The sequence below is a fragment of the Saimiri boliviensis genome, chromosome 2 (assembly GCF_048565385.1).
Source record: "Saimiri boliviensis isolate mSaiBol1 chromosome 2, mSaiBol1.pri, whole genome shotgun sequence".
Taxonomy (NCBI): Eukaryota; Metazoa; Chordata; class Mammalia; order Primates; family Cebidae; genus Saimiri; species Saimiri boliviensis.
Genome location: NC_133450.1, coordinates 104,226,176 through 104,242,764, shown reverse-complemented (window position 1 = coordinate 104,242,764; position 16,589 = coordinate 104,226,176). Strand labels below are relative to the sequence as shown.

General features: G+C 36.7%; 1 protein-coding gene and 1 pseudogene across 1 annotated transcript in view; one reads left to right on the top strand and one right to left on the bottom strand.

The window, feature by feature from the left end:
- LOC101050874 (uncharacterized) overlaps positions 1-16,589 on the bottom strand; it is an 891,623-nt gene that overhangs the window by 676,804 nt on the left and 198,230 nt on the right. The gene's annotated exons all lie outside the window — the stretch shown is intronic.
- On the top strand, positions 83-619 carry LOC101030534 (mediator of RNA polymerase II transcription subunit 28 pseudogene; annotated as a pseudogene).

The window sequence follows — 16,589 nt, the reverse complement described above, 5'->3', positions numbered from 1 at the left end:
ACAAAATTATTTTTTATTTTCTGTTCAGATATCATTTAACACATTGGGTTAACAATATTTTAGTAGTGGTGCCATTCCAGACATGGCGGCTCCGCTAGGTGGAATGATTTCTGGGCAGCCACCTGGGCCCCCACAGCCCCCGCCGGGCCTCCCGGGCCAAGCTTCGCTTCTTCAGGCAGCTCCAGGCACTCCTAGACCTTCCAACAGTACTTTGGTGGAAGAGTTGGAGTCATCTTTCGAGGCTTGCTTTGCATCTCTGGTGAGTCAGGACTATGTCAGTGGCACTGATCAGGAAGAAATCCGAACTGGTGTTGATCAGTGTATCCAGAAGTTTCTGGATATTGCAAGACAGAAAGAGTGTTTTTTCTTACAAAAAAGATTGCAGTTATCTATCCAGAAACCAGAGCAAGTTATCAAAGAGGATGTCTCAGAACTAAGGAATGAATTACAGCGGAAAGACGCGCTAGTCCAGAAGCACTTGACAAAGCTGAGGCACTGGCAGCAGGTGCTGGAGGACATCAATGTACAGCACAAAAAGCCAGCCGACATCCCTCAGGGCTCCTTGGCCTACCTGGAGCAGGCATCTGCCAACATCCTTGCACCTCTGAAGCCAACCTGAGCAAAGGGCCAAGGCACTCAGACTGTGAGTGGGCTGGGTGAGGTTGACCACACATCTTTTCCTGCGGACTTGACATTTTGGAAGAATTCTTTGCCAGATAATGAGTTCATTTTAGTTTTATGCTCCCATCGAAAAATTTTCCACTATTTTTATAAGCTGTTACTTTCTTGAGTACTTTAAGGGTCTGTAGCTTGGATAAATCAAGTAAAAATTTTTTTTTGTCTTTAGCAAAGTTTTGACTGTGAGTGTGATGACACAGCTTCTTTTTTATGGTGGTTTTGCTTGTTTTTAAACTTTTGTGTGACTTTTCATCTTTTTTTCATCTTTCTATGTGTGCTTCCTGTAGTTTGATCTGAAGGAAAAAAGCGTAATAGCCTGAGAATTAGGAGAAGGGGATTTTAGTTGTAGGCCTTATGATAATTACCCCTCAGTGGTGAGTAGAAAAGTATGTAAATGTGCTCTGTTTTAAGACTTTGACCTACCTCAAGAAGAGGAATCTAACACAATATTTGTAATGTTTCCAGAGCTCTCAGACTGAGGATTTTTTTGTAAATAGGTCAGAAGAGGATTGAACTATCTTGGGTTAGCGTAGTAATCTTACAGTAGGATCCTTAGGTTGATGCTGACCTCTCTTTGGGGTATGTTTATATTTTATGTTGTGTTTACTTTTTCTTTGATAAGGAGGGATGTAGTGGGAACAGTGATACACTAACTTTTATTACATTTTGCAGTAATGAATCCATTTAATGGGGCAGACATTGTTTTCAGTAGTCTGACAGTGGGGGTATAGGTGAGCTATGAGGGGCTAAAGCTTGCTGTGATTGTCTATTTCTGTTTTGAGTTTTCTTTGCATGTATCATTTTTGTTTTACATTTTGGGAGGGGTAACATTTTCCATTAAGGAAGGTTGTTGCTGGTGGATTTGACTCCAAGGAACTAGAGTGTCATGGTGAGGGTGGAAGGGATGCAGGGTGATCATTGGCTACTCAGCCTCCACAAAGAGCATGTGGCGCCTCTGCCTGTGGAAGGATATTTTGCTCTCCTGTTAGTTTTGCAGGCAACCTTGGATTCGCTGTTGAGTTGCTGTTAAGAAATGGAGACCAGCGTTGTTTCTGCCTCTCGTTGGTTAGGTTTTCTGAGTTTTATAGTCTCTTATTAGATCTTATTAGATCACATCTCTTTACCCAGAACAAATGCTTCCCTATCTTCTGACTAGCAGTACTCCTGTGGCTCTGCACCTTGCCTCATTTTATTTTCTTCAGCCTTGAAGGCCCCTTCCCACATGCACTGACATCCTGTGGTGTGCCTGGTCCCTGAAGCCTCCTAGCACCTGTTCTGTTGCATCCCCAAGGCATGGGACTTTGATCTCTTCTGCTGCCCTTGCTAGGTTCTCCCTGGTGGGTTAGAGCTTTGTATCAGTCTCTCTGCCCCTCACAATTGCAATTGTGGATTTTTACCTACTCTAATTCAATGATGCTAATGAGAATTAGACATTATTCCCCTTACATATATAGGGACCATATAGTCTTTATCTTTTTGTTGTGTGTATATATGGTATCTGGCAAATGGATCTGTGATTATCAGCCTGACACCAACAAATCCCCTCAGTTAGGTTGTATAGATTAAACAAAGCTTTGAAAAGCTCATATGCTATGACCTCAAGGTTGTTAACCTGATCATCTCATGATAATTAGAAACTCTGATTGGCAGCTTTATATTTCTTGATTAAAAACCTAAATAAACTGATTATGTTTTAGGTATTCTTTTAAAGAGGTTCTTGTTTAAAAGATTGAGAACTATCCTGTTTGGTGCTTAGTGAAAAGAGTTTGAATTACTGTATGTAACAATTATTACCATTTCTTTATTAAATTCAGAAGCTTTTTTGCCAAATAAATAACAATTTAACAATTTTTCAAAAAAAAACACAATATTTTAGTAGTTATGTTGTGTACTTCACCCAAAAACTGGCCATTCCTAACACAACATCACCCAGTTTTCTTTATCTTATAATTTATCTCATGATTGTGAACATGCATCAATGAGCTAACCCTGGATATAATGTTGTCTTTTATAAAAGTTTCACATAAAGTAGCTACTACATTGTGAAGTATTCTTTACTTATTCAACATTATTCAATAATATTAAGGGTTTATGTGCATACAAGTCTTAATTTGGGTGCATATCAAGCATTTAAAGAAACACTTGAGATTTACTTTATTTTTAATACTGATAAGCATGAACAACCCAAAGCCCTGAAAGCCTTGAGAAATTTAATCTGTGGCACTGAACAGACACATTTACATGCTGGCACTACCAATAAGCAGAGTCTCAAACCCATAACATGAAGTATTTCTTCTTTTTACTGTAATTCACAGCTTGCTCATCCAAAGAAATGTTACTTGCACATTATTATTCAGCACAATTTCATCAACTTTATCCTTTAGCAGTGACCTTACGAAAAGAAATTAAGCCATTTTGAAATAGCATTTGTAATTACTCTATTTTTATAAGTTTAACATGTCAAATATCAGAAGAATATATGTAACAGTCTTTTAAAAGCTTAAAACCCTGGTTCAGATTTCACTTAAAACTATGAAAAACATTACCACAATGTAATCAGTAGAATATAAATTTTTAGGTGGCCCCTATGTTTGGTGTTCATTCCTTTATTCATTCGTTCAACAAATATGTATAAATATGTCAGTTTTCCAGGCATTACAGTGACAGGGCTAAAATAAACAGAGAAATAAGGTTAAGTCCTGGTTCTGAAGGCATGACAATCTAGAGGGCAAGACAGACTTATTTAAAAAATAAATAAATAAAAGTTATTCTGATAGGCTATAAGAGACATGAATAACATTAGAAGTCTTAAAAGCATAGCATGAGGAACACCACCATAACACGAAAAACAAAGAAGATTTCAATAGAGGATATAACGTGCCCCACACAGAGGCATAAAAAAATTATGGCATGTTCTAAGACTTATAACAATTCATGTGAAACATGTGAAACACTATCTAACGTTTCATCCTTTCTTCTAAAGTCATGGCAAAGGTGAGACTTTGTTCAAGAGGTTGGCAGAAAAAAGGTTAGAAAAGCAGATCTGGCATAGATTATGTATGGCCTTGTAGCTACACCAAGGAGTTTGGAGGAGATTTGGGCTTTATCCAGATGATAAGACACTTAAAGTTTCTAAGCAGAGAAGGTACATAATAAGGCTCATGTTTAGAAAGATGAACATTGTGACTGATGTGAAAAATGGACTGTATGAAAATATACTGGAGCTAGAGAAACGATTAAACTAGCCCTAATAAAGGCTTGAATAAAAATAGCAGTTGTTGCCAAGACAATGTAGGAAGAAAATTGGGGACAAATTCAAAAGATATTTACAGTATAGATTTCAAACTAATAATGAGTTAGTGAGTAACTAAGCATAGATAATGAGAGAGAGAATGATACCATGCTTTCTGACTTAAACAGCTACATGAATTAACTACCTTTGAGATTTAGATGCCAGAAGCAAAATTGGAAAAAAAATGTGTATCTTGAAGGAGAATAATTGTAGGAACATCAGTTGATGAAACATTAGGATATTCAATGAAGGAACTGTAAATTCAGGGGACAGATGTGGAGAGCTGAAAAAATGGAGGGAGTATGGCTAGAAATAGAAATTGATCGTGGAGACCTTGGCAAATACAGGACACTTGCAGTCACGTAACTGAATAACGTAGCCTAGGAAGAGCATTTAAAGGATAAATCAAATATTAAATAATCTTTTAGCTTCTCTTAAAATATCTAGGATCCTTGCCATGTGAAAGATGTGAATCAAACAGGAAGATATCCAATATTTAATACCCTCCCCTGTCCAAAGCAATGGCAAAATTTAAAAAAAATGTATGAAATGCTACTGACATTAGCCACTTTACTATTTAATTCATTTATTGCTGAGGTAGGTTGTGGAGAATAAGATACCGAAAGAAGATTATTAATATAAATAAGTAACCAAAAGCCCCCAGGACAGGATAATTCTAGAAAATATAGAAAGATGATATTGTTTATACCTTGATTGTTTTAAGAAGTTATATAGTAGGATAATAATAATAGTGGATAACATTTATTTCATGCTTGGAGAAACATTAGACACTGCTAAACAATATACATTAGTTCACTGAAACCTGTGAGTTAGGTATCATTATAATTCCCTTATTATACATGAGATAAGTAAGGTTTATAGCAGTAAGTTTCTTCTCTTAACCACTGCACTATACTGCACAGTATGTGTCTGTATCAAATACTTCCTGATTGTTAGATTCAGTTTTTCTCACTGAAAAAAAGGAGGCTAACTCCACTATCACCACTCCTATTCAATATTGTACTAGAACTTGAAGCCAGAGCAATTAAGCAAATAAAAGGCATCCAGATTTGAAAGGAAGAAGTAAACCTCTTTATTCAAAGAAAATACGGTTTGTATATAGAAAATCCTGCCAAAGTATGGTACACACACTTGTAATCCCAGCTACTCAGAGACTGAGATGGAAGGACAGCCTGAGGCCAGGAGTTCAAGAATAGGCTGGGCAACTTAGTGAGACCCACGTCTCTTAAAAAAATGTTTTTTAAAAAACAGGCATGATGCACACGCCCGGTGGAAAAATCACTTGAGCCAGAAGTTCACTGCTGTAGTGAGCTATGATTGCACCACTGCACTCTAGCCTGGATGACAGAGCAAGACCCTATCTCTAAAAAGAGAGAAAAGAAGAAGAATCCTAATGAATTCACTAGAATTAGTAAGAGACTTGATCAAGGTCACAGCACATAACCACACAAAAATCAATTGCATTTCTATACACTGCCAATGGAGAATTTGAAAATGAAACTAAGGAAATAATTCCATTCTAAATAGCATCAGAAAGAGCATAATGCTTAGCATTAAATTTAATCAAAAATATGTAAGACTTGTACATCTAAAAACATAAAACAACATTGAATGAAATTTTTAAAATCCTAAACAAATGGAAAGACAACTATGTTCATGACTCAGGAAACACATTGTTAGAATTTCAATACTCTTTACCAATTCAACACAAATTATCAAAATCCCTGCTGGCTTACATGCAGTTATTGACAAACTGATCCAAAAATTCATGTAGAAATACAAAGAACTCAAAATAAATAATCTTGGAAAATAAGAACAAAGTTGGAAGACTCATACTTCTAATTTCAAAACTTACTATAAAGTAGCCAAGAAAGTGTGGTACTGGCTTAAGGACAGACATACAGATCAATGTAATATGATTGAGAACCCAGAAATAAACCCTTACTTCTTTGGTCAATTGTTTTTTAACAAAGGTACCAAAAATTCAATGAAAAAAGGACAGTCTTTTCAATACATGGTGCTTGGACAATTGGATATGCATATGCAAAATAATAATAGTAATAACTTGGACTTCTAACTCACACCATGTACAAAAATTAACTAAAATGAATTGTAGACCTAAATGTAAGTGCTAATACTTTGTAAGTCTTAGACGAAAACATTAGAGTACATATTTGTGACCTAGTATTAGATAATGGTTTCTTAGATATGACAAATGGCAAAATCATTAAGAAAATGAGAAGACAATCCAAAAAAAATGTAGAAAATACTTGCAAGTCACACATATATCCAATAAAAGTCATACATCTAGAATGTGAGAATATATAAAGAACACTAACAACTCAATAAGAAAAAAAGGGTCAAACTATTTGAATAACATTTCACCAAAGAAGCTATACAACTAACCAAGAAGCAAATTACAAAATGTTCGAGATAATTATTCATTATGGAAATGCAAACAAAAAACGTAAGATACTACCTCACACACAGTAGAAATGAAAACATCCACACAAAGACTCATACACAGATGTTCACAGCAGCATTATTCACAATCAAGAAAAAGTGGAAACAACTTAAGTATTCATCAGCTGCTAGATAAACAAAATAAGGTACATTTGTATAAAATAAATTATTTAATCATAAAAAGGAATGAAGTACTGAGGGTTGGAGGGTAGGGCCAAATGCCCTTTTTAAAAAAAGGAAAAAAAGGCCGGGCGTGGTGGCTCAAGCCTGTAATCCCAGCACTTTGGGAGGCCGAGGCGGGTGGATCAGGAGGTCAAGAGATTGAGACCATACTGGTCACTATGGTGAAACTCCGTGTCTACTAAAAATACACAAAAAAATTAGCTGGGCATGGTGGCGCACGCCTGTAGTCCCAGCTACTTGGCAGGCTGAGGCAGGAAAATTGCTTGAACCCAGGTGGCGGAGGTTGCTGTGAGCCAAGATTGCACCCTTGCACTCCAGCCTGGGTAACAAGAGCAAAACTCAAAAAAAAAAAAAAGGAATAAAGTATCGATTCATGGTACAACATGAATGAGTCTTGAAGACATACTCAGTGAAAGAAGCCAAGCATAAATGGTCACATAGTGAATGATTCCATTTATATGAAATGCCTAGAATAGGCAAACCTATAGAGATAGAAAGTAGATTAGTGGCTGCCAGAGGCTGAAGAAAGAGACAATGGAAAGTGACTGCTAATGTGTATAGAACAAAGGTTCTTTTTATTATAATAATAAAATACAAGTATATAAAATATACCATCTTAACCATTTTTGTCTACAGTTCAATGGTATTAAATATATTTACATTATTGTGCAAGCATCACCAACATCTACCTCAGAACTCATGTGGTCTTAAAAAACTAAAACTCTGATCCCATTTAATGCTAACTTGCAACTTCTGCCTCTCACCAGCCCCTGGCAACCACCATTTAACTTTTCGTCCCTGCAAATTTAACTATTCTTCCTACCTGATATTTAGTAAATGAGATCTTAGTGTATTTTTTGTGAGATGGCTTATTTCATTTAGCATAATTTCCTCAAAGTTCATCCATGTTTTAGCATATGTCAGAAATCCCTTCCTTTCTAAGGTGGAATAATATTTTACTGTATTATATACCACATTGAGCATATCTATTCATCTAACAATGGATGCTTGGGTTGCTTCTACATTATGGCTATTGTGAATAATGCTACTGTGAATATGGGTACACAAATATTTCTTCAAGACCCTGCTTTCAGTTATTTTGGATATGACCTGAAGTGGAATTACTGGATATCAGACAGAGTTTCATTTTAAGGTGATGAAACTGTTCAGGAATTAAATAATGGTAATGGTTGCACAACTCTGTGAATACACAAAAATCCACTGAACTACACCGTCTTTTAGAAAGAGAAATTACATTTTTCTTTTGAGAGAGACAAATAGGTCTTCGTGAATTTTCTGTTTAACTGTAATTCAAGTGAGGCAGTTTATCCATTAAATTGAACAACAAAAAATGTTTTAGTTTGTAAGTAGTAGGATAAAGAGGGAAGAAGAAAATTGAGGAAAAAAAGAACAGAGTAAAAAATAACAGAAAGGAAGAACAAGAAAAACAATTTGATAGGTGAAAAAAAAATGAAAATGGACTTGGACCCATATAAATATTTGCATTAATGTGTAAACAATCAAAATTCTCTCAACCTTTTCTGAATCTTATCTCCCATTAAGACACCCTTACCCTAACTAGATTAATGCTCTTTCTCATCTCAAATTTCCTCCTAACATGAACATATAAATGTGAGCTAACGTGTTCATGCTATAACCTCCAAATCACTTAACTTACGGGGATCAAAGTAAATTATCATCTATTAAGTAGAACTGTTCGCTGGAGTGAAACCTGATTTAGGAGTCAGAAAACTTGGGTTTAATTCAATTCATTTATTTTCTAATCTCACATACTGTCAAGTTGAAGTTCTGAGTATAGTACTTGTGGTTGAAAACTCTGAATTTCTCATCATATTAGTAGCAATCGATTTAAAGATCTAATAAAATGCACTGAGAATTCAAAATACCCTCTATGGTTCATGTCAAGATGTGCCAGTTGCAAAATGCTATGAAATCAATATAACCTTGGAAGTAAAACTGCAATTTGCTAAGTAAATTTCAAGAGATTTTCACAACAGAGGTCACAAATTTAGTGACATTTTTGACACAAAACAAAAGACATGAACCACTTTTCCTTAAAACACAATGGATTTTAAACTCATTTTTTTGGAAATATCATGAATACTTCATCTATATTGATATTTTCATTAAACAAATGTGTAATTTTCTGAGTTTTATTGTTTACATTCTAAGCATATTCCTAAAGACTGGAAAGTAATGTGAGGAATATATTAACTAAAACAATGGTTTAATATTTCTTTAAATATGTTCTAATAATTTAAGATCTTCCTGTGCTATTGTTATTGATTCTGTAGAATTTATGTGACTTTTACACACATCAAAAAAAGGCAAAAAAAAAAATAAGTGAATGAAAATGAATAACTGGCCAGACACCCCAGATTTTACTTTCTCTCATAAGTTTTCATTCTTATAATCATTATCACTCAGTATTTACATTTCAACATTTCCAGAGAAACTCTATGCAAAAAGCTGACTAGGTTTGGGGATTCATTTAAGAATTCGAAATCTTACTTTTGAATCTGAGAAGATGATACTGCTTCCCAGAAAGCATTAATTCATGGCATATACAGTGATTATTTAAGATCATTATTATCCGTGATGGTTGAAGTACTTTGTGAAAGAGGTGGTCCTTGGAGGTTAAAATTTAAATAAATAGAAAAAATTAGGAGATGAATTCCAAATTGCATGAATAGTATGAGCAAAGGAAAAATTGCACGTGGCATGTCCAGAAATGGCAACAGCTATACAAGTGCGTTTAGAGCTGAGATTTCCTAAAGTGATGTTTCAGTGCGTGGTCTCACTGGTTTGAGTTCAGCTCAATCTCTGCCATCTTTGATGATTTCTAACCTTACTGAGCCTCAGAATTCTTATCTGTGCCTTCCTCAAAATATAATGAATAGTAAACTATATCACTAAGCAAAATGCCTTGCATAAAATGGGTTCTCCATAAGTATTAACTATGATTGTCTCATGAGGGAAGTGTCAGCCAAGATTGGAGACATGGTTAAGAGGCATATTGCAGATGATCTGAAGGTGGAAGCATGCCTGGAATTTCTGAGCAAAGTCACCCTCAATAAATCTATATTCATATAACCTCTAATTCCACAATGTAAATAAACAACGACTGTCTTACATGTAGCAATTAAATATACAGCTTCCTGTACTCAAACAGAGATTTAATGAATCAGATTCTCCAGAGCTGGGACATGAGAAATTTATCTTTGTTTAAATGATTATAATGAATAGCTGGTTTTGGAAAATACTGCCTCAGACCACAAAGCCCAAGAAAAATGTAGCAAAGCCATGAAAATGAAGAACTAGAGGGGGAAAGCCTTTAACAATAGCCACAGATGTTTTAGTCTACTAAATTTGGAATATTAATAAAACCAGTCCTCCCCACAATCATGCCTTGTGTCTTGTCATCACAGAAACTGCTCCACTTCTACAATCAAATTAAATGTCCCTATCACTCACCATGACTCCCTCCCATCCATTGTGCACGTTCATCTACTATGACTGTTTGGGGGTTATATATGTCTGCTTAGGTTGTTGTAACAGAAATATCACAGTCTGGTTGGCCTAAACAATAGACATTATTTTCTCACAGGTCTGGAGTCTTTCATCCACAATCCCCTCTCCAAACTGATTTCCCTAATCAACCCTTCTCATTTATGGATTTTGGCTTAAGCACCATATACTCAGTAAGACTTCAAGACCAGTCTAGGTCTTTGCTGTTGCTCTAACAAAAAATACATGTCTTCACTTAAGACTCAGTTTATAATTAAATACTTTTTGGAGTGGTCGTGTGGTTAATGTCAACCTCCTGTGCTAAGCAAAAGTTCCATCTATTTAACACTATTAACTCCTTGACAGCAGGGACAATGTATATTTTTGATCACCCTTGATTTCTGTTAACTAGTTTCTGGCACTTTTTAGGCACTCAGTAAGTATTTACTGAATACATGAAAGCAAACATGGATTTCTAAATAAAATAGACTTGCCCATAGCCACTGAGAAAGAGGCAACCATATTTTACAGCATAATGCCAGCAAAATATTTAGCATGGCTGATTTAACCAAAAGTAGTAGATTAGTGCCTTAAAACTTAGTGCTTTAAAACAACAGCCATTAATTTAGTTCACGATTATATGGGGCAGCAATTATTTATGCTGGACTAACAGGTTGACCTGACTTATCTGGGACAGAGTTAATTGATCTTGGTTGGGTTCATTCATGCATTTTACAATCAGCTGCCAGGTGTTCGTGGGCTACCTAGTCTAAGATGGCTCAGCAGGGACTGCTTAGCTCTGTTCATTTGGTCTCTCCAAGAAGCCTAGCCCAAGCATATTCACATAGCCTGTTTCCAAGTGCTCAAAGCCTCCAGAGGACCAAGCAACAACTGCACATCACCTCTGCTCCATTACATTGGCCAAAGTGAGTCATTAAGCTGGCCCAGATTCAAGAATAGAAAAATAGACTCCATCTCTTGGTGAGAGGAGCTGCAAAGTCACATTGCAAAGATGTGGCTACAGGGAGGGATGGGGAATTGTGACTCTTTGCAATCTACCATACCATGAACTGGAAAGCCAATGACTTGTGACACGATATGGAATACAAAGGTGAGCTCAGACAATAAGATTCTTACTCTCCAGAATCTGAAGAATGCAGAAACACAGGAGATGGAGCAACCTGTGAGAGCAGAAGCTAAAAGCAGGCAGGCAGGATGACGTCGATGAGCTCTATGCCATCCAGAACGATAAAGGAATTAAAGATCTGAATATGCAAAGGAAATTGGCAGAGAAAGACTGGCTCAGATACAGACCAATTCAGAGATGCTATGGGAGACACCCTGAAAAAGATGGAAAAAGCAGCTGGAAATTTGAGCTGTTTAGTTCCTCCTCACCTTTCAGTCTGATACACAGTTCCCATAATTGATCCCAATTTTATTCAGGCTGAATTTTTCACAACCATAGGTCTAACCAAATCAGTATATGTAAGTGTTTATGCAATCTTTTCTTTTTCCTTTTCATTCTTTCTAAATGGAACTATCTCATACACACACACACACACACACACACACACACACACACACACACAAAGCTGTTTCATTGAATGCATAAATTTTATGACTAGGAGAAGCAAAAGTTTGACAGCACATCCTTCAAAACAACACAGTACAGTAAATAGAAGCAAGTGACAAAATCAGGTTAATTTCTATGAAATAAAATATTCAACTTTCACACTGGAAAAGGTCGACGTTCATACATAGGTGTGCCAGAGATACCCCTTGTAATTCCATCTGGCATTTCTCCAATGTTTTCCATTTGAGAATCGCTGATACCAAGAAACATGGGTTTCATCACAAGATGTAAACACTGCAATCTGCATGAAGAAAATCATATTACAAGCTAAATATTACCCAGTTGGATTTGCAGTCAAGTTACAGTCCACTAAATCCTAAGTATGTTTTTTTTCAACCAAAGCTATATTGCATTTCAACTCTCTTGTTAGAAACTGATGCTAGGAATTGACAAGATAATAGGATGGAGAAAGTTTTCGGATCTCATTTACAGCAGATCAGAGAAGGGTCAGTTTCTCAGGTAATGAAGCATTGTCTGGTTGCCCCTAAATCACTCTATACTATTCCCTGTCCCCAGAGGCTTAGACAGCACCTGCATTATCACTGTCCTTTGGAGCATTATTCTAATACCTCAAAAAAGAAAAGGTTTAATAAATGATCTGGTATTTGAGAGACACAAATGCCAGACGTCAGATCTGAGTTAAAAAATAATAATCTACAATCCTCCTTGTAAGAGAGAGGAAGACACTTAAAATTTATAGAAACACCTTTTAATTTATATCTGACACTAAATCTTTTTGTCTGGTTTGTTCTTTCTCAAACTAATATGTCTTGAAAGCTCCCCTTGACAACTTGTTGCTAACAAAACGCAGAGGAAAATAAAGGTTCACTACCTCTGCCTTGCATTGCAATTTTATTCTCATGACTCCAAGCCCCAATCTGTACCTACTTTCTCACTACTCTTACCTTATAAAATAGTACCTGACCCTGTGAGGGATGTGTTTGGCTTCCCTGAGAATGCAGAGAATGTGATATTGAAGATTAATAAAGGAGAAAAATAGTCCTTAATATTTCTTTCAATTTTAGTGTCAAATAGCTGTCTTTAGCCTCATGTTTAATTCAGTTAATCCCACACAGAATCTCCTGACATTTAGAGGGACATAAGGCTTTTATAGAGCCCCCCGGATTGGACTTACTTGACAGGCTCACTAGCATTCACAAACGTAAGGAGAAGCAGTATTTATCTGCCAACATCATTATACTCCAGAAAGAATGTTCTAGTAGAAGCCATGATGAACTAGTTCAAAAACTTCCACTCAGCAAAAATTCATGCAGGTTCCAACCTCTTTACCCAGCTCTTCCAGGCCTTTATATCATAAAATCATGATATAAAATCAGGATCCAAACAAATATCATACATACTACCATTGTGGACTATGTTTTATATGCTATTAAATTTCTGATTACATCAGCTTGATTTATTTGAGTCCTAGTTTATGAGGCTGTTCTAATTTACAGTAATTAATTCATCATTTATTTCCTCATTGATTCCAAAAACCTATCACCACTTCCTGATACTTTACTCCACACCAGCTTGCATGAGCTTCTCTTCAGACAAGCGTTCTTTCAGATTTCTCTACAGATTTATGTGCATGATCAGAGGAAAGGAAAATAATTTTAAGACAATGATCATGATAAGGTTGTGAAAAGGACATATATGTTCATACATACAGGTAAGATATCTTATAAAAGGTATTCAGCACACAAGGGAGAATATTCACTCTCTCTTTCTTTCTTAAAAGAAATAGTTTAGGATAAGCCACTGTGACACATGCCTGTAATCCCAGCACTTCTGGAAGACAAAGATGGGAGAATTGCTTCAAGCTAGGAACTTAAGACCAGCCTAAGCAACATAGCAAGATCCCGGCTCTAACAAAAATAATATATAAAAATTAGCCAGATGTGGTGGTATGCCTGTAGTCCCAGCTATTCTGGAGCCTAAAATGGAAGGATCCCTTGAGGTTAGGAGTTGAAGGTTGTGTCATCAAGCCACTGCACTCCAACCCAGGCAACCGAGCGAGACTCTGTCTCAAAAAAAAAAGAAAAATCAGTGAATCAGATTTCAGTTTACTCTTTAAATTTATTGCTATTTTACAATATAATAGAAATAGTGGCATTACTATTACTAGGAACATCTGGAGCCTGACCAGGAGGACCCAAGATGGGGCAGAGAAGGGGCTCTGGGACTAAAATAGGAAGGTCTGTGGGATGTTCACTTGATATTTACAACCTTCTTTTCACAATTATATTAGAACCAAAAACACTGTCCAGAGATTCTTCTGCAAAGAAAACTATAATGAATGTATTCTATAGATGGACAGTAACAACTAGAATGGTTCAATTGAGGATTATTTATTCTTTTTGGCTTTTGGTTTGGACTTAATTTGGTTTGGGCAGCTTTAATTCTGTCCTTCGGCTTCAAATAATGTACAAGCCACTCTATGATATAGCTTCTAATTTTCCTGCAATCTTATCTATATTTTCCTTTTTTTTTTTTTTTTTTTTTTTAAGATGGAGTCTTACTCCGTCACTCAGGCTGGAATGCAGTGGCTCAATCTCAGCTCACTACAATCTCCATTTCCCGGGTTCAAGCAATTCTCCTGTCTCAGCCTCCAGGGTAGCTGAGATCATAGGCATGCACCACCACACTCAGCTAATTTTTGTGCTTTTAGTAGAGACAGGGTTTCACCATGTTGGCGAGGCTGGTCTTGAACTCCTGACGTCAAGTGATCTGCCCACCTCAGCCTCCCAAAGTACTGGAATTACAGGTGTGAGCCACCACGGCCAGTCTTTTTCTTTACTTTTACTTACGTATCCTCTTTGATAAACTCTGAAAATCTGCTATGATTATAAATATACCTTATATTTATGTATCATTTCATATACAAGTATTCACATATATTAATACAACTCTTACAACTCCATGCAGTGTATATTACTGTTACTACTCTAAAATAAAGAAAAGGGGATTAAAATAAATGATTTCTTTTCAGTCCTAGTAATAGCTAACATTTATTGACTACCTGTAATGAGCAAGGCTTTGTGCAAGGTGCTATATCAGCACTGTTTCTTAGTTCCCACAATAACACAGTGAGGTAGATATTATTAACCTTCCTTATGCTACAGATGAGAAAACACAAGCTCTAGCAAGCTTAAGTAACTTGCCCACCATCACATAGCTAGTAATTGACATAGTCAAGATTTTCCTGAGGTTATATAATCACCGAACAGCAGGCCCAGCACTAGAACCTAGGTTTTCTGATTCTGAATCTGGGGCAAATCTATTACTGTTCTTTTCTTTCCACTTCAAGCTCTGTATTATGGTGAAACACATTTGGTTGCCTTCTTTGGTTCAAACATTCTAAATAAAAAGTGTTGGAAGACATCCTAATAAATGGAAGTATTTTCCCTAGCAGTTATGCTTCACACACAAGAAGGCAGAGCAGAAAGAGTTAAAAGACACCACTGAACTGATTTATCCTGCAATTTATCTGGTGCTATAAAAATGAACGACTTCTTCAGTTTCCTGACGGCTTTGTTGTCTTAAAGGTGAAATGCCCTCTGGGTTCATAAATAGGTTTTGTTCTTTTAAAGGGCTCAATGTTCCAAAGTGCTTTTTATCTTTAAAATATTAAGTAAACACTGCATAGTACTTAAATAGGCTCTGGGGATATTTCTCGTTTGATTCTGGCCCTTGAGCAAAGCTACTCAAGTATAGATCTGGAGAACTAATCAAAAGAAAACTAAATTCACAGCTATCTCTAAATATTTTATAGCATAACGTTTCAGTGTTTCACCTGCCTGCCGCCTCTGCTGATTTGTGAGCAGCTGCCCTGTGACCATGGACTGTGCTGCCTGCGTGGATGCTGTGTCCACAGAAGTGAGACCCAGCAGCTAGAGACTGGCTAAAGAGAGGAAGGTGTCAGCACCTGCCTGTTGCAGCCTCCTTTTTCTCTGTTGACTTCCCCTCTGTAGGAAAGCACATTAGGAGCTGCTTGAGATGAACAATAATTTGCCAGGTTTTCGTCATTCCTGTGGCAGCAGCGTCCACAAGGAGCACTTAACATTGCACAGAGAAAATGGTTCCCAGCCATTGACTTCCTCCCCGGAAGCAGCCAACCATTTCACAAATGGGGACCTGGAGAGTAGCAGGTTTGTTCTGGCTCAAACCCTACCCTGCTGTTGAGAAGAACAAAAACAGCCTCTAAACACTTAGTTTGCCAACGGAATGTGTCAATAGCATCAGCGTCTATACACAAAGGCCTTTTAATAGCAATTCTAGATGAAACTCCAACACATTTCCCACCTATCTGAACTCTCGAAGTTCCAAGAGCAACATCAGTCAGGGGATTTATTTTTAAGGCATGTCCTACAGTCAGTAAAAGAAAAAAAAAACCTGAAAACCTTTTTTCCAGACTAGCAAGCAGTCATGCGTGTGTGTACACACACACACCTCTAAAGACAGACATTGTGATTTTTTTTTTTCTGGGCCCCAGCTCTACTTGCCATCAATTTAAGCCACTAAAGTGGGTTCTTACGGTGGTTTAGAGCAGCAGTTTCCAACCTTTTTGGCACCAGTGACTAGTTTCATGGAAGGCAATTTTTCCATGGACTAGGGGTAGGGGGATGATTTGGGGATGATTTAAACACATTACATTTACTGTGCACTTTATTTCTATTTTTATTATATTATAATATGCAATGAAATAATTCTAACACTCACTGTAATGTAGAATCAGTGGGAGCCCTGAGCTAATTTTCATGCAACCGGATGGTCCCATCTGAGGGTGAT